General features: G+C 39.5%; 1 long non-coding RNA gene across 1 annotated transcript; it reads right to left on the bottom strand.

The window, feature by feature from the left end:
• Positions 1-216: 216 nt before the first annotated feature.
• LOC122461614 lies at positions 217-19,386 on the bottom strand. The gene is made up of 3 exons (XR_006283625.1): positions 19,270-19,386; positions 10,032-10,036; positions 217-246 (listed from the first exon to the last, which is right to left on the bottom strand). It is a non-coding gene; the product is annotated as an uncharacterized LOC122461614 (long non-coding RNA).
• Between the last annotated feature and the right edge of the window lie 265 nt (positions 19,387-19,651).

Genomic DNA, 19,651 nt, shown 5'->3' with positions numbered 1-19,651 from the left:
GTGCTGGAAATGGCCCAACTTGATGATCACTTTAGATAAGCTATTACCAGCAGGAGAGTGGGGTGGGAGGAGGTATTGTTTCATGGTCTCTGTGTGTATATAATGTCTTCTGCAGCTTCCACAGTATGCATCCGATGAAGTGAGCTGTAGCTCACGAAAGCTCATGCTCAAATAAATTGGTTAGTCTCTAAGGTACCACAAGTACTCCTTTTCTTTTTGCGAATACAGACTAACACGGCTGTTACTCTGAAACCTCATTTCTTTGTTGTTCTATCACTGTAGTCCCCATTTCCCTATTGTTTGTCTGTATAATCTCTGTCTGGTTCTGTGATTGTTTCTGTCTGCTGTATAATTAATTTTGCTGGGTGTAAACTAATTAAGGTGGTGGGATATAATTGGTTAAATAATCATGTTACAATATATTAGGATTGGTTAGTTAAATTTCAGTAAAATGATTGGTTAAGGTATAGTTAAGCAGAACTCAAGTTTTACTATATAGTCTGCAGTCAATCAGGAAGTGAGCGCGTGGGTCGGTGGGCGGGGAGGAAATGGGAACAGGGAATGGGGGTGGGGAAATTGGAATCATGTTCAGCTAACGGCAGGAATGGGAACAGGGACACAGGTAAGGCTCTGTGGTGTCACAGCTGGGAAGGGGGACACTCAGGAAGGAAAACTGGAATCATGCTTGCTGGAAGTTCACCCCAATAAACATTGAATTGTTTGCACCTTTGGACTTCGGGTATTGTTGCTCTCTGTTCATTCGAGAAGGAGCAGGGAAGTAAGTGGGTGAAGGAATATGCCCCCTAACACTACTCATTCATCTTTGTGAGACATTATTGACTGAGTAAGTTAACACTCCACATTTCATATAAAATACAGCCTGCAGAGAGAACCTCTGGAATGGTTGAATCGTGAATTCTATGTCAGGTGATAAAGAAAAAGAAATCCCCACTTGATATCGGGATCTGCATAAAGCTGCTGTGACTCACTTTTAGTCAGCTTTTGGTTAAATAACGGCTTGGAATTAAACTACTATGCTATGAGCATTGTTTGAGTGTTCTACATTATTCAGGACCATGAGCAATCTGAATGAACCCCTGAAATAGCAGAAGTCCAGGAATCTTTGAACTCTGATGATAAAGATATTAGTGTAGCAAGTACAAGCTCATACAAAAAAGAAATAGGGATAAAGATGAAGAAATTTCAGCAGGAAACCTTAGGGTTAAGACATCAGTATCTGAGCAGAGAGTATGAGAAGTCAGGCCAGAAAGAAATCACAAATACACCTGTGACATGTTACAGTTTCCACAGAAATCTGAAGTTAAAAGTGATGTACAAATATAATAAAGAGCACATATGATGTATGAGGAACAAATCCCTAAGAAGTCTGTCTCTGCAGCATGATCTTTTTCGCTGTGAGTCAAATTCTATTTGTTCCACCAGGTACAGACCTTTTAAGATGTTGGCGAACGGAGGTACAGACAGAAAGCACTGCCACTTGCACTTTAATTAATATGACACCTACATGGAAGATCCATTTTAATAGCCAAGTCTGGCTCACACATTGCACAGGGCAGTCCAGAGGCTAAAATTATTATTTTTCCCCAGTGTGTGCACGCATGTGCACGTGCGGCAGGGGGTTGTTTTTCTCTTTAGGACCATGTTTCTCTAATCAACCTATATTAAAGGAAAAGAAAGGGTTTTTTTTTTAGAATTCCAGCTCCTATATTTCTTTGTCTAAGTATTTAGAGTCTGCTGCTTGTGCTGCTACCTCTCCTCTGGAATAAAATAAGGCGCAATCCGGCTTTCTGTTACATCTATCCCTTCAATATGGTTGACTATGCAAAAGGCATGGTACCTAATGTAATTTTAAAAATAACTGCAGTAATAGCATTCAACCTTTATCCTCTCTCTGCCTCTGGGTCATTTGGTTTTAAACAGCTAATGCATCTTGTAGTATCTCGTTACCAAGTGTCATCAAAAACTCATTTTTTCCAGGAAAGCAATACAAGTTATATAAAAACAACTTGCATTGGGAATTGGCTCATACCCTGAAGCTATAGTAGATTCCTGAAAATGAATTCACATCACCAAATACAAGTGGTTACCCTAAAAATTTCTTGACAGTGGCTGGATGGTCTGACACACACCAAGCTTCTGGATCAGTCTTTGTCAGGATGCCCAGTCTGTTTTTAATAAACTATATAGTACTATGAACATTCTGTTGAAGAGCCTTTTTCTATCACCTCCAGTCGTATTTGGTAACTCAGTGGGTGTATGGTTGGGAGTAAATACTACTCAACTCCAGCAAAGGCCGCAGAGTTGGACCTTTCAGTGGCAAATTCAAAGCACTAGAATGTTGATGAAAAACAAACCGGACACAGCATCCTGTCTAAGAAGTCCACAGATCCTACAAATGCACAGAAAGATAATGGGAACTACTCTGGTGAGTACGTCTTGCAGAATCAGACTGGTGTAATAACTAGAGTTGGTCAGAAAATGGAAAAAAATCACCAAAAAGTTCAAAAAATTGAAAAAATAAAAGCAACTTTCCAAGTTCCAAATGCAACACCTTGGGGGGGGGGGGGGGAAACGGGGTTGAAATTATGAGACTTTTTCATTTTCCTCCTTTTTGCCCTCTCTTTGCTAGAGTGCAATAAAATGAATGAGATCAGGGTTTCCGTCCTTCCCTCCTGACCCCTAAAACATCTTTAGTTTTCCTTTTACTACTCTAACCTTATAAAACCTTTTGAAAAGTGGCAAAATTACAGAATTTGTTTCAGAGAATTTGTTTGTTTGTTCATTTTGCCACTCTGTTCAAAGCTGAAGCTTTGGGAAAGCTTGAGTGTCTGTGTATGGGAGAGGAAACCCCAAGCCAAGACATCCATTCTATTGCATTCAGTGGCAAAAAGGGAAAAGAAGGGGACCCCAAAATCTAAAAAGTCATGTTTTGAAAATTTTGTTTTTAATGAAAAACAGAAAAAATCTAAAACCAAAAAGCTTTTTTGTGACCATTTTCTGTTTCAGAAAACTCCACTTTTAATTGAAAACAAATTTTGAATGAAACGTTTTGACCAGCTCTAGTCATAACCTTAAAAGAATCCCATTTGACTTTTAGACCCAGACTTTGGAAAAAGAAAAGAAAGACATTCTCAGAAGAAACCTGTTTCAGGTTTTCCACAAGACATGGGACAGGACATTGAAAGCTTCATGAATTCTATGCAGAAATGCAGTCAGATAGTTAAACACTATTCTTTACAGCTGCTATTTGATTTACTGCTGAGTCTTAGTGAATATTAAAGTTCTCAGAAGGCCAAGATATGAAAGAGTAGAAAACGTGGGCTAGTATGATTCAAAATCATCCCATTCACTTACTGTGATATCAGTTGGACAAGCATAGGGGATATCTTGGACAATGACTTGAAATGCAGAAAATGATGATGTCTCTAGAAATGCAGGGAAAGATTTTGAGGATGCTAGAATCTGAATTTATGTTTTGCCTTCATGTGTTCAAACAAGATGGATGGGGCCATATGATGTAGTTAGCTAATACACTAGCATTTCAACTGTGAGGGGCGAAATCCTGATTCCACTGAAATCAATGGCAAGACTCCAACTGACTTCAGTGGAGCCAGGATTTTACCTTAAAAGTTCATACACGATTTAGGACACAAAGGGAAATTCAGAGAATCTCACTGCGATTTAATTGGCTTCTGACCAAATAAATAAATCCAGCACATTTGTTAACATATGTGCAGACCCAGAACTGAAACAGCAGTAAGGTTTCAGGTAAGGACTGAAGTGAATTGAGAGAGAGATGCCAGAAACCTTGGATTGCGTATGGCACCTCTCTAAGTACCTTTGATTCCAGGCAATTCCCTTGCTTACTCATTTTCCTAAATGTCATGTGACCTCAAGAAATGTATGCCATTATAGTGTCAGTAGAATTAAATAGTATTTTCCATCTGGCTAGCAAATTTGGATAAAATAGTCACTGACCTTAGTCTTCATTGAAAGCCCCCACCATATTTTTTGTTTTGTATCTGAGGAGCAATGGCAGGCTGACATGGGGAAGCTGTTACCAAACCCATTCTGTAATTTATTTATTCACAGAATGAAGACCATGTTTGCAGGAATCAAAAACACACAAGATCTATTTTTTTCTCAGATACCTCCTTTCTCTCCTCTTTCTTTTTTGATATACATTCTTAGCTTTAAATTCAATCTGCAATGTTGTTTCCTGCACAGCACCCAGAGGTGCTGACTTGGCATATCCCACCAGCCTGAAAGGTATGTCTTCTTCAGAGTGTGGCAGTTAATTACTATTACTATTCCCAGGACTATGCTGACACCACTGATAACTCCAGTGAACAAAGAGGCATGATACAATGCTATTCAATTTGAATTCACTGTTGTTGTTAAACAAAAATAGCCAACTTTAATAGAATACTCATTCTGGACAAGTAACAAGGTGGCAGACTGCGGAATTAAATAACAGACACAACTAGGAACTCAAAGTGACCTTATACCAACATGAGAAACTTAAAAAGAAGGTTTCTTTCCCTAAAGTATGGCCCAGAATCTAACCAGTAAAAAGTCTGAGAGAGGAAAACAAAATAATCTGCATGGATCCAAATCCTCAATCAACTATACCAGTATTTTTATACAAGAAAAAATGATATTACAGGAGATCAAAGAGGATAGCTAAAATCTAATAAAACAGGAATAACAGATGACATTAGCCACCTGTGTATAAATTGGGCCCAAGTCAATTGTACATGGAACCAAATTTTAGTGCCCAAGTTTGAAAATGGCCCTATTCTAAAGCTGACCCATATTTGAATGCTGACTCCTCTGCCCTTTCTGCTCTTAGCAGGACCTTATCGAGGCTTATTGGGTTTTCACAATTTTGTAGCAACCTGCATGGAATTTGTAGGGAAGATCACAGGCTGCAGAAAAGAAGAGTTTGGAGGAGCAATCAGGAAGTCAGTCTATATGTACATAGCTAGAATGCTAGATGCAGTTGCAGACCCTCTGTAAATAGTCCTCTTAATAAAGAGCCCAATTAGTTTTTAGAAATAAGGAACCTCTCATGATATTATCCAGTGCACAGCATAGGAAACAAATGTGGATGGAAATCTTGCAATAAAAGAATTCAGCAAGGTACTTCCTGCTCCTGGGATCAGCCAATGCACAACTCACCACAACTTCCCTTTCATCATTTCAGCACCAGTCAGAATATGGAAGTGCAGTACCACACAGAATGTTTTATTCCTTCAGCTTTTCTTGTACATTCTATAGCCCCAGTTGTAGTCTATGCTTAATGGCAGTGTGATGCTCTGTACTTTGCGGTAACACCCAGCACCCCCATGTTCATCCTTATAATATGTTTGTGTGGTATCCAATGCAAAGTTTGTCATGTTGGTTGTCTTTGGAAGGCTCATGATGCACTGAGCATTGTTGTTATAGTGATGTTATAGTAATTGCTGTTACAGTAATGCTATAGTAATATTATAGGTTCTAATTTCATGTATACAGTTATGAGGCTGAAAATGTGTCCTCATGGCTTAAAACAGGCCCATGCAAAACTCTTCAAGAGCAGAGGGGCAATTCACACCTCATCAGGGCGTGTATGGGACAAGCCCAGCCCAGCCTCACAGGAACAAAAGACACTGGCCTAGGCAGCAACAAAGGATCTGTTAGACTCTCAAGTGAGTCACCCCCCTTCCTTTGGTCAGTTTGGGACTGCGACGAGGTAATGCTCACCTGACTCTGAAGGTGGGTAGGCAAAGCCAAGAGGGAAGAAAGAACATGATAAAAGGCAGAGATGTTTGCCATGCTCTACCTCTCCCTTCCACCCCCCATCTGCAGACACCACACCAAGCGACTGAAGCACTTATCAAAGGGGAGAGCCTGGCTAAAGAGCAATCAGCCAGCCTGTGGTGAGAAGAATCTAAATTTGTAAGGGAATTGAAAGTGTTAAGCTCAGCTTAGATACGTTTTGCTTTTATTTCATTTGACCAAATCTGACTTCTTATGCTTTGACTTATATTCACTTAAAATCTATCTTTGTAGTTAATACATTTGTTTGTTTATTCTACCTGAAGCAATGCATTTAGTTTGAAGGGTGTCAGGGGGGAGGGATAGCTCAGTGGTTTGAGCACTGGCCTGCTAAACCCAGGGTTGTGAGTTCAATCCTTGAGGGGGCCATTTAGGGATCTGGGGCAAAAATTGGGGATTGGTCCTGCTTTGAGCAGGGGGTTGGACTTCCAACCTGATATTCTATGATTCCCCTTGGGATAATAAGCCTGGTGCATATCAATTTATTTGTTAAACTGACAAACTCATAAGCTTGCAGTGCCCAGTGGGCATAACTGGACACTGCAAGACGGAGGTTCCTAGGGCTGTGTCTGAGACCGGAGATATTGGCTAGTGTCATTCGGTTGCACAATCCAAGCACTGGTAGCTGGGAGCAGTTCACATGCCAGAAGCTGTGCGTGAACAGCCCAGGAGTGAGGTTTCTCACAGCAGACCAGGGTAAGGCTGGCTCCCAGAGCCGAGGATTGGAGTGACCTAGCAGATCACCAGACAGATAACACCAGAGGGGAATGTCATAGGCAGCAATTGCAAGAACAGACTGTTTCACAGATCACGTTGTTCCTAAATCCAAACTGGGGAGAAAAAATGCCTACCATTGTCAGGTAAAAGAACTCTTTATTAAGGCAAAGGAATCAAAACCAAAGACCAGCTTCTCAGATTTAGGGAAAAGTTAGGAGGACAGAATGCAGCAGTAAAGTAGAGAAGGAAGAGAAGCATAGTTCATACTCCTCTGACATGATATACCCACATGCATACATACCAGAGAGAGGTTCATAGTGCAGGGGTTATTGTATTAAATGGTAACAGCTCCAGGGTTTGGTGAATGGAAAGTTCTATCTAGATACTTATATGGTCCCCTCTTACTGTAGTTTTTTGCTCACATCCACATCTTTGATATATTTTTTCTCACAACACCCCTTTGAGGTAAGGAGATAATGTTATATCCTTTTACAGGTGAGGAATTGAGACACAGACACTAAGGGCTCATCTACATGAGGGTTTAGTTTGCAGCAAGCTAGGGTGTGAATCTACCTTGCACTAGCCTGCTGCAAACTAACTGTCCATGTGGACCCTGCTGACGTGCATTAACAATTCAGTAATGTACTCTGATCTAGTCCTCTTTGAAATAAGACTAGATCAAAGTCCACTAACAAACTGTTAATGTGCATCAGCAGGGTCCACATGTACAATCTGCAGCAGGCAAGTGCAGGATAGATTCACACCCCAGCTTACTTCATATACAAGCCCTAAGTAATCATATGGAGTCTGTGGTGGAGCAGGGAATTTAATCTTGGTCTTCCAATTCTCAGCCTACTGTGCTAGCCTCTGATCTGAGAGCCCTTCCTATTATAATCTGAGAGAGCTTGAGGCTTTATCTATACCACGTTTCTCCCCTAAAATTTCCCACCTTTGCTACCACTAGTTCAGCTCCACTGGTGGTAGAAGCTCTAATGTAGACAAAGCCCTCACAACTGCTAACATTTTAACAACTACATCATTTTGATGAGTTCTGAGCAGGTTTAGATGACCTGGTGGCTAAAACCCTAGCAGCCAGTTAGAGGTCTAGAGGTCTAGGCACTAGTGCTACATGGTTGGAAAAAAATGAGAGCTGCTGGGTGCTCAACACTTTTGAGTGTCAGGCCACTTACTTAGGCCATGGCCAGATATGATGAATCTGCCTAGATTCCCTTGTTTGTGTATCTTGGAAAGCATGTAGAAGGCCCCTGAGGTGGGTTCCTAGGGAATGAGGTTGTAGAGTTTTTATTTTGGAGTTGTCTGGGGAAGGATTATGTGATATTCTTAAATTCCTATATGAATTGTGGTGTGGCATCATCTTTTAGTTCTTTATAGTAGGTGGTGTTGGAGAGTTGTCATTTGGCCTCGTTAATGCAGTCATCGTGGTTGAGGACTACTGTGGCACCCCCTTTATCTCCTAGTTTGATCACTATTTGGTGGTTGGATTTCAGGGACTTTATAGCTATCCTCTCAATGGTGGTGAGATTGTGGCGGATGTGTTGTTTATTGAGGATTTGTCTATTTATTTCCTGAAGCAATCAATGTCATAATGAAGTGCGTGGTGTGTTCAGAAATAAATGCACAGCATTCTGGGCAGACATGTCATGGTTCAATGTTCTGCTGCTAGTGTCTGTGCACTCTTGGATTTTTTCTACTGTGCATTGTGGGACACCTATCAGAAGCCCCTGGCACGCTTTAAAAAAATCCCACAATTTCTCTCCTTTCATTACATCATTCATCTGGCTTTTGCAAGCCCAGTGCCATTTTCCAACCACTGTCAGGTAGCATGGCAGTACTCTGCTGAGCACTGTGATTCTGATGGACATTAATATGAACAAGCTGATGCACTTGTGCAATAACTTGAGAGGCAGGGCAATATTGTCATCTGAGGAGGATGAGAAAGATGAAATTGAGCAGTCATTTTTGCATGAGCTTTTCCTGGAGCAGCTTCAGGTGAGCTGACACTTCTGGGATGAGCTAGCTAGTGCTGACTGGTGGGACAGGAAAGCACTGTAGACCTGGGATGAACAGCAGTGGCAGCAGTACTCCAGGATGTCAAATGCCATTTTTCTAAAACCTGTATGCTGCAGCATGATATCACCTATGTGAGAGCTCTGATCAGTGTGAAGAAGCATGTGGCAATTTGTAATTTGAAAGCTTGCCTCCATTAAATACTACCAGTCAGTACCTAACCAGTTTGGTGTTAGTAGATCAACTGTCAGGGCTGTTGTCATGGAGGTGGACACTGCTATCTAGAAGTTGCTGTCATCTGGGTCCTAAGGCTTGGCAATGCACAGGAAGTTATTGATGAATTTGCATGTTTGGGGTTCCCAGTTTGTATTGGGGTCATTGATGGTACCAATATGCCTATTCTTTGCCCCTGACACCAGACCTTGAAGTTCATCAACAAAAGGAATATTTCTCCATGGTGCTTCAAGGTCTGGTGGATCACCGAGGAAGGTTCTCCAGTATTAATGTGGGGTCATCTGGAAAGGCCCATGATGACAGAATCTCTACTAACTGTGCAGTTTTTTGCAGTGAGAACTGGAACTTTTGCTCCCAGAATGACTATGTATCCAGACTGAGAGGATAGATAAGGTCAAATGTAGACATAGGGAATGGGTAATGCTGGAAAAATGACTGACATCTGTCAAATGTCAGTAAAGATTAATCATAACAATGGATGCAAATTATTTAAAATATGCATAATAATTAATACGGAAAACATAATACTATAAAGCAGGTAATAAATGTTTGGATACACAGTGATTGTATGTGACAAGCCATCACTATAACTACTTTCCTTCCAAATTGCCACTTGTAAATGATCAATTGTTTTTCATTTTTTAAATAGCAGACCCTCCAATTTCTAAGGTGTCTCCGGTTTTAAAATTGCCCCTAACTTCGTATCTCTTTTCTTCATTATGGAAAGATTGTATGAAGTGTCATTGTAGCTGTGTCAGTCCCAGGATTTTAGAGAGACAAGGTGGGTGAGGTGATATCTTTTATTTGATCTTTCTGTTGATGAGATAGACAGGCTTTCAAGCTTACACAACTCTTCTTCAGCTTTGGCAAATGTACACAGAGTTTCACAGCTAAATACAAGGTGGAACAGATTGTTTAGAAAAAGTAGTAAATATGTTTTTCAAGGGACCATTCAAGATGAAGTGGCAACTGGGGGGCATGGGTTGTTAGTGGCTTATAGATGGTTGTAATAAGCCATAAATCCAGTGTGTCTTTTCATTCCATGATTTTTAGGGTCTAGCTAAATTATGAATTTGAGCTCCCGGGTTCATCTTTTGAACGTGTTGTGCAGGTTTTCTTTGAGGATGAGGACTGATAGGTCAGATATAGAGTGATTGCTTTATGAAAAGTTTTCACCCAATATTCAGCTTCTATGGACAATGAGGTAACACCTTTCCTAACAGAATACTTTGCTACATCTGATTACATACCTGAAACTACAATGCAAAGATCTTATTGCCAACAATGGAAAAAAGTGATAGGTTCTCACCATGAATATGAAACTGCAAACTATACTGGATTTCACTAGAACAAATGTGATTTGATTCTACTTGATTTGATTTCTGGCATATTACCAGACACAAGTCTTCGATAAAGAGATTGCAATTAATAAAATATTATCATCATCACTTCTGACTGGTCAAAAATAGTTTGGACTACTGGAGTGGACTGTTTCATCACTGGGAAAGCTAAGTGATCACTGACACAGAATACTGTATTCGTATTCTATTTTAGTTACAGGTAACCACACTCTTCAACAGCAATTATTATGGTAAAAGCTGTCGCAAAGTTTTACGAGGTGTTGCTTCGCTGTGAGAATCCCAAACCCTTTACTCAGGCAACATTGCCATTAATTTCAACAGGAGTTGTGCTTGAATAATGGATGCAAGATTCGGCCCTGTAATACACAGTTACAGAGAATCTTCCATTCGTGGGTCTCAAAATGCCTAATAAATATTAAGTCATTAAGCCTCAAACACTTTTGTCAGGATTTCAGGTATTTGAGCATACCCATTTTCCTAACTGGTTAATGGAGATGCAGAAAAGTTAATGATAAAATGTTCATATATGGGTTTCTGCAATTCAGGGACTTAAATCCACATTGATTTCCAAAGCTGCAAAGGCTTCGAAAGGGGTCAAGTGCCCACAAAAGCTGTGAGTGCTCAACACTTTTGGAAATCAGGTCTTTTATTTAGATAGCTAAAGATGGATTTAGCTGCCTATCGTAAGGCATCCAAGTCTGAAAAATTTTGCTTACATGACTTGACCAAGTTTGCACAGTAAGAAAGTCGTGAAGCCTGCAATAGAATCTGCCTCCCAGGCAGCAGCTTTAATTGCTAGAAGATACTACCTCTCAAACCTAATAGGACCACAGTCTGCAAATTAAGTCAACTACAGTGGTCCTTGTGAAAAAGTGAATATTTACCGAAAGTTACTACACCATGATATGTTGTAGTAATGTTGTAACCATGTTGTCCCAGGGTATTAGAGAGATGAGGTGGTTGAGGTAATATCTTTCGTAAGATCAACTTCTGCTGGTGAGAGAGATAAGCTATCGAGCTTACACACCACTCTTCTTTAGGTCTTCAGAGGTCTTCCTCAGGACTTGAAGAAGAGCTCTCTGTAAGATTGAAAGCTCTCTGTAAGATTGAAAGCTTGTCTGCATGTATGCATCCGATGAAGTGAGCTGTAGCTCACGAAAGCTTATGCTCAAATAAATTGGTTAGTCTCTAAGGTGCCACAAGTCCTCCTTTTCTTTTTGCAAATACAGACTAACACAGCTGTTACTCTGAAACCACTTGTTCAGGGAAAGCCTCTGGTGGGCTGGGCTGGTTTGTTTACCTGCCGCATCCACAGGTTCAGCCGATCGCGGCTCCCACTGGCTGCGGTTCACTGTGCCCGGCCAATGGGGGCTGCGGGAAGCGGTGGCAAGTACATCCCTCCATCCGCGCCGCTTCCTTCAGCCCCCATTGGCCGGGCACAGCGAACCACGGCCAGTGGGAGCCGCGATCGGCCGAACCTGTGGATGCGGCAGGTAAACAAACTGGCTTGGCCCGCCAGGGGCTTTCTCTGAACAAGCGGCATCCCAAATTTGGGAAGCACTGCTCTATAGAATATGCAATAACTACTAAATCTCAAAATCTATGCTATACCTGTTGAAATTTAATAGCACTCCCTTTTTTTGAGGATTGGCTGAGTTATAGTACCTCTGCCACATTTTGAATGTTCAATGATGAGCTGTTTGTCTTAAAATCAAACAAAATCTCTGACAAAAAGCTTTTAAAAAGTTTTCTTCTATTTTTTATAGTTTTAAAAATATAAGCAAAAATAATATAATGTGATTTCAAGCTGTTTTTATGCTAAACTCTTCTTATTCCTTAGTATGTATGACAAAATCTAGTGTTTAAAAAAAAAAAAAAGGAACAAGATCTGATTTGTATCTGAAGACATAAATCACCTGACAGTGGCTGCTATGCTTGTCATGATATCCTTACCTTTTCTGGATATGTGCGTGTAAATCTGTACATGTATAAGCTGGATATGTGTGTAAAAATCACAATTACCTGTATAATTGTGTGTGTGGAGGGGGTGTTGGTGTGTATGCGCGCATGCACGCACACTTGCACTCTATATAACCTGTAGATTTACATCATTTTTTTCCCTTTAAACTTCATTAATCATCCTTGCAAATGGAATGCTTCCCTTGAGTGTCATTTTTATGTTAAAATTATATTATATTTGATTTGAAAGCAACCTAATTAAGGTATGCTTCCTGTAAGCTATTTAAGTCTCACCTCCCGATGGAATCATGGAACATTTAGAAAAATAATGAATTACATCTTATATAATCTTTATTACTACTTTTTAAATGAGTAATATATTCAGTTTTGGTTGAAATAACATAACCCTGAGGAGCAATTTGTTTCCACAAATTAGATTGGCTCCTCACATATGAGATTGTTAAGCATGAAGAAGAAAGTTATTTGGCTCTGTGTGCCCCCTAGGAATAGCTTTTCGTAGAACTGAACTATAAAATGTAGTCTGATTCAAGGTAAAACTGGTTAATAATAAAAAAGATGCAGCAACAGCTTGCTCTAACGTACTAGCCTCTTTTATTTTATTTCTTCCCACTTCTTTGGTCTTAGATCAGGTGAAGCATATGTATGTAATTGATCTGTAGGGCTCAAAAGTGAAACACAAAAAGATGGAGAGGCCAGTATGCATCTCTGACTTTGTAGCTTCTATGTCGCTTTTTTCCCCCCCCAGCTTTCAGTTTCTCTTCTAGTTTTATACATCTGTTAACTATTAATAAAGCCAGGGGGATTCTGTCACTTTGTAAAAGAGAGTTGAGTTACTTAGTATTTTTGGAGAAAAGTATGATTATTTCTGTGGGGTAAAGTGATGTTTAGCATGTTCAACATATAGTGCCAATTAAATATTTTATGATGTGATAGTTCCCCTGCAAGAGACTTGAATATTATGCACTGTTTTGTGGAAGAGGGTTTCCAAATGATAACGCTAAAAGATTTTAAAAAATCATTGTGATAATCGTATGGTTCTCAGTTTATCCTCTTTATATAGTTACTGTAAATTAGTAATTATCTTTGTTTTTTGCATTTAGATAGATGTATAGACTTAATTCATGGAGCATTAATAGGTTCAGGAAAGCAAATGTTACTACTAACAGCTAATGGCTCTAGTGAAAGTTACATCCTAAAACACACCAAGATTTATTATAATTTCAGAACGAGGCCACGCAACATCTGCTGTCTGCTCTTTCTTGGTTAAATAGTGTATATTTATATCCTATGTAGTATAAGGCCCTGATCCAGCAAAGCATGTGCTTAACTTTAAATGTGACTAGTACCATTGAAATGAATAGGATTACTTGTGTGTCTAGATAATTTGCTGGATTTGGGCCTTAATGATGAAGCTTATTGTAAAGTTTTTTTAAAAAAATATGTAAATAATGGCACTTTAATCTCCCTTTTTGAGAATTTTAGCTTCATCAGACTAGTTTTTAAAGTTAATTCTCTCCTTTGCCCATAGGTCATTCACATATCATCTAGTTCATGGCCATAAATTTGGGAGGCATTATATATATTAGAATATTATTGTAGTGGAATGTATTATTTTGTGATACAAATAACAGTGGTTTAGACCTGGTGTCACTAAAAGCAGTATACACTTTTACGTAGGTTTTCATCTTTCCTCATAAAACAACTCTTCAGCTTCCCATGAAATGTTTTTGTTACTCTGCTCTAAAATCTCTTGACTTTGACCAAAAAAAATTGATAAAAAGGTGGCCAGAAATAACTGCAGTGTTCCAGGTTTGGTCCTGCCACAGCTGTATAGAGAGATAGACTCTCTGTGTTGTGGTTATGATATCAATGTATGTATATTGAAAAACCGCATTGGCGATGTTTGTTGATGTAGCACATTGAAAAAATCTGATCTAATGTGTTGTCCACAATCACCTCTAAGCCTCTTCTAGGATCTTTACTTTCCTGGATCCCCACTCCTATTAAATATATGTGCTCAGGATGATTTCCCCAAGTTATATTGCGTTTCACATTGTGTTCATATTGTAATCAAACTAAGCCGTTCTTTATCATTTCTCTAGATTCAGTGTTTTTTGCAATTTGTTTCAATGTTTTCTCTGGAAATACAACGCTTAGACCACAAAGCCAATTATAAATCTGAGATGCACCAATGATATTTTCATCCTCCCGACAGACCTAAACTCCCTCATAGATTTTCATGTCAAAAGTATCACCCATCCATCCAACTCTCTCTAGAACATTCCTGCAACAGTATCAACTTCCTGGACACCATGATCAGCTTTAACAATGGAATCCTACAGACAACTACATACAAGAAACACTTACCTCCACAGACCCAGTAATCACCACAGGAACATCAAGAAATCTTATCTACAACAGGTACTCAGATATCATAGAATATGCTCTGAGAAGAAACCTTGGGGTTCACACCTTCACACACTTAAAACTGCCTTCACCAAATAAGGACACTCCACCAGAGAAGTAAAGTACATCATGAAATGGGCCAGCCAAATAACCTGGAAGAACCTGTTTCAATACAGGAAAAAAGAACCCCACCAACCACACACCACAAGTTGTCACATACCACCCTCAAAAACCCATAAGGGGTCTCAAACAACCACAACCCATACTTGATCGAGGATCACATCCTGAAAGAACTCTTTCCTGACACCTCTGCTGACCTTCAAACTCCCTACCCTCATTAGGCTCATCATCAGAAGTAAGTGCCCCACAGATCAGGACACATCAACTCAAAGTGGCTCCAGAACATATGCAAAACCTGCAGACATATCTCCACTGCAGTGATAACCAATACCTCCCCACACCACACGTTTCAGGATATATGGGTCCTACACATGCCTATCACAACATGTGGCGTAGCTCAATCAGTGCATCAAATGTCCCAGGAGCTACTATGTGGGTGAAACCAGACAATCATTACACTGTCAAAAGAACTTACACAGAAAAATAATAAAAAGCAAGATCACCCTATCCCCTGTGTGCAAACACTTTTCACAAAGAGATCACTCCACATCTGATTTACCAGTCCTCTTCCTCAAGGAAAACTTGTACAATGCTTTCGAAAGACAAGCCTGGGAACTTAAATTCATAACTCTGCTAGACTACTAGACACTAAAACCCATGATCTTAAAGACACTGGTTTTATGGCTCATTACAACAGATTGTAACCTACTAACCTTCCTTTGTCCTATGATTGCTGAGGTGCTAATTGTCCACTTCATTTCATGTAGTTTCTTGCAACATGTGTTAATTCCTTATGCTTAACAATCTGTCCCATCTTGTATTTGGCTGCCTTTTCCAGATCTGAAAAAGAACTCTGTGAAGCTCTAAAGCTTGTCTCTTCCATCAATAGAAGTTGGTCCAGTAAAAGATATTACCTCACCCACCTTGTCTCCTATTTTGGAACAATGCAGTGCAGTGTGGGTGCGATTATCCCTAAGGGAAGTATCTTAAGATGGGATAAGAAAGCAATAAGGATGTACTGCTCGTGCACCAGTTGTTCTGGATCACTTAACGTGGATAAGCATAACCCAAAACAACTTTCACTTGCAGACAAGTCCTAAGTATTAACCTTCTTCCTCACTATACCAAAGCAAGAATGTAAGAATTCTGGCACAGTAGAGTGATAGGTTATCCCAGGAACTTCATATACAAGATGATGATAATGTTATTTCTACCAACTACTGGGATGGGTGAATTGGGCCTGAAAGATTCTAAACCAGTCCAAACATCAATGTTCCCATATCCCCACCCTAAATCCTCTTATTAAATTGTGATTGATTTGGTTAAAATATATTCTCATTATTCTCTGTATCTGAAGCAAGCATATTACTGCAGGTTTTAACAACATTTTTTGAAATGGTGCCAAACAGGATTTGTCCTTGGCTACCCTTTCAGTTAAAACCAGTTTCAGCACCTACAGAGTTGTGCCAGCTGCTGTCACCCATTGTCAGCAACACATAAGTAGCCCAACGTGGACAACTGAGTGTGCTGGAGGAGACGATTCTGCCACTCCATGTCCAAGATGGAGGTCCTCAGTACATAGCCCAGTTAGCTGTTGCTGTGGACTGGAGGCAGGTTCTGCCATGAAAAATAGAACCCTGATCTTCTATACACTCATGCATGCCCTTATACTCCAGCCCATCAGTCATCTCATTGACTTAAATAAGACTGCTCACCTGCTGCAAGACAGGGATGTAAGTAAGTACCTGGCTGAATTAGGGCCTTAAAGTGAAAAGAAAAGGAGTACTTGTGGCACCTTAGAGACTAACCAAGTCTCTAAGGTGCCACAAGTACTCCTTTTCTTTTTGCGAATACAGACTAACACGGCTGTTACTCTGAAACCGGCCTTAAAGTGGACAGTCAGTTCAAAAGCATAACACAAATAATGGAAATATTTATTGAGAAATCAAAATGGTTGACTGGCATATCAACTAATACCACTAAGATCATAATCTGGAACTTACATAGCCCTTTGAAATCATTTGGAACTGAAGCACAAATTATATGAGGACTATTCCCAATCAGCAGACAAACCTTTAGGATTTCACATTGGAATACTAAAAACAAAATCTATGATTAAAAACCAAACATGCGGTTCAACTTCATGTATTAAAAATAAACCGGATGTGATTCATTTTACGGTAAATATGGTTTCATTAAGTACTGTTCCCCTATAATAAAGTAAGGGGGGGGCAAATTCTAGAAAAAAATATTCTTCAAAGGATAGAGAGGAATTTTCAGTTGTGGATTTTATTTGCTACTGTTCTTCTGATTCTCTAAGTAAGAAACAGCCTTCTCCCGTCTTATCTGCGAAAAGGAGATAAGGACACAGCACAGTATTTTGAACCATCTCCTAGACTTAAACTCTGCTCTCGGGCCTCATTATTCCCTAAGGATATTGATAGAAATGTCTGTCTCAGGGATACACACTTTTTTTCAAATTATATAGCAAGTCTTTAAGAGAGGATATTTGTCTGTTATGCAGCAATATGTCTAGAAAAGGTATCCATCATGAGTGAGAAAAAATCATTAATTTTTAAACCTGTCAGTCTGAGCAGACAAAATGGGTACCCATCTCAGCACAGGAAAATATGGGCTGCTCATCTTCCATTAAAGTTTATCGCCATAAAGAGACCTCTGACATATTCTGAATTAGTTATTCTTTCCCTGTATACTTTGTAACAGGAAGCTTAAACTTAAAGCTGGAGTACAAGTATTTTAACTCTCTGATACCAAAGAAGTGACAAAAACCTTTCATCCAAAAAACCAGAAATGTTTAAGTCCCAAAGCTGAAGTTGTTCCTTAGCTATGCCTAAAAGGAAGTGATGGATTTGATGGAATTTCATGACTCATAGCCTTGGTTCTTCTCTGTGATGCATTTTCACCTGTGACAATTGAACTATGAACATTCCATAAATGTAAAAATGAAACAGAGGCAATTGAAACCCCATACCAGGTGGTAAACCCACCAAACTCAGCAGTTGCATGAACAAAAGTTTTGTTATCTGATGTGGTGACATGATTATCCACTTCTCAGTCATGAGTTTCCTTTCAGGCCTTGTCCTGGCAGCTCATTGCTATTACAACCTCGCCACTGATAGGAAGTAGAAGCATTCATGCTAATGGCCACATTATCCCCATTCTGTAATACAGAATTTTATGTGCATTAATAGATCAGATTATTTACTGCTACCATTTTGTTTTTACCTGTTCAATGAAAAATAAAATAAAAAAAAAACCCTCACTTCCACTGAAGTAAATTGATATTTAAGCAACTAAAGGCATGACTATACCTACAGCTAGATCAGCACTGCTGCAATTGATGCAGCAGTATTGATTAAGCGGGTCTGGTGAAGGCCTGCTAAGTCGATGGCAGAGTGCTCTCTCATCGACGCCCGTACTTCAGCTCCCCGAGAAGTGTAAGGTGAGTCAGCAGGAGAGGGTCTCCCATTTACATAGCATGGTGTAAGTCAACCTAAGCTATGTCAACTTCAGTTACATAACGTATGTAACTGAAGTTGCATAACTTAGGTCGATTTACATCTGTAGTGAAGACCAGCCCTAAGATTGAATAATTAAGAATTGGGTTGTATTAGCTAATGGTTAAATCTCGACGAGATGTTTCCCACCATAGCCCTATGATTGTCCCTTTGTACAGCATAAGGAAAAATTACTCTTGGATAGCTGGCAGCTTTCTGCTTAACCTTCTTGAGATAGCCCTACCTAGGACATTTTCTGTAGCTGACTGTCTAGACCGTGGGGTTTGAATTCTTGACTTGAAAGGTATAGGACTGGGGCTGGGATTTTCAAAAGAACCTTTTGAAAATCTTTGAAAAGGGATTACAGCAGACCAACCTCCATGGAATAGCCACTATCGGGGGACATGAAACATACAGAACTTACTTCTCTTACTTGAGGAATTTCATTTCAAGTGTCTGACATCTTCCAGAGTTCTAGTCCCACTTGGGCGCCATATATACAGCCAATCCCAGTAAGGCTACAAGTAGAATATGAACCTAATCCTAAAAGCTCTTTAAACTATAAACACATTGGGGCAAGGATTGTCTAGTTTCTATGTTTGCTCAGAACATAACACTGTGGGGCCATAATCCTGCGTGGGGCCTTTAGCCACTACCATAATATAAATATATAAATTAATAAGAAATTAATAAATTAATAAAATAATAATAAATACCAACAACAGATAATAATAATAATAAAAGTATGACCCTCCACTTCTTGTTATTATGTTGATTTTACACTGTGCCTGCACCAAGGAATCCTCTCCCGGATCCTAAGTCCGCTCGCAGGAAGCAGTAGCAGACTCAAAAATCTGTAGCTCAGCTATTAGAAGAGGACACTTAACCTCTGAACAGTGGGTTAAATTCCCATAAGTATTCAATAATTTAGCTGTTTCCTATGGTAATGAAAATTAGAAGATAGAAAAGTCTTGAGTTACAGTATCTTTCTAATGCACAAATGCACAGAGCGAAAGGGCGGGTGAGCTAATATCTTTTATTGAACCAACTAGTTTCCTAGACACCCAGAAGAGTTCTGTGAGGCTTGAAAGCTTGTCTCTCTCATGAGCAGACGTTGGTCCAATAAAAGATATTACCTCACCCACTTTGTCTCTCTAATATCCTGGGACTGACACAGCTACAACTACAATGCATAATGAAAAGGGAGGCTTAGCAAAACATACTGCATTCTGTAATTATTATTTAAAGATTTTCTTATCAATAATAAATTCATTTTCTGAATATAGATACTGTACATCTATTGTTCTACCCTTGTAATTGCTGTGTAATTATATTGTGTTGGTACTACTGATAATTTTTCAGTAAAGGAAAAAAGTTATAACAAATGGCAGATTTACAAAACAAGATGACAATTCATTGAAAAGATTTTCAAAGTTGCTGTTGTAT

Source organism: Chelonia mydas, chromosome 9, assembly GCF_015237465.2.
Source record: "Chelonia mydas isolate rCheMyd1 chromosome 9, rCheMyd1.pri.v2, whole genome shotgun sequence".
Lineage (NCBI taxonomy): Eukaryota > Metazoa > Chordata > Testudines > Cheloniidae > Chelonia > Chelonia mydas.
This window is presented reverse-complemented; position numbering and strand designations above follow the sequence as displayed.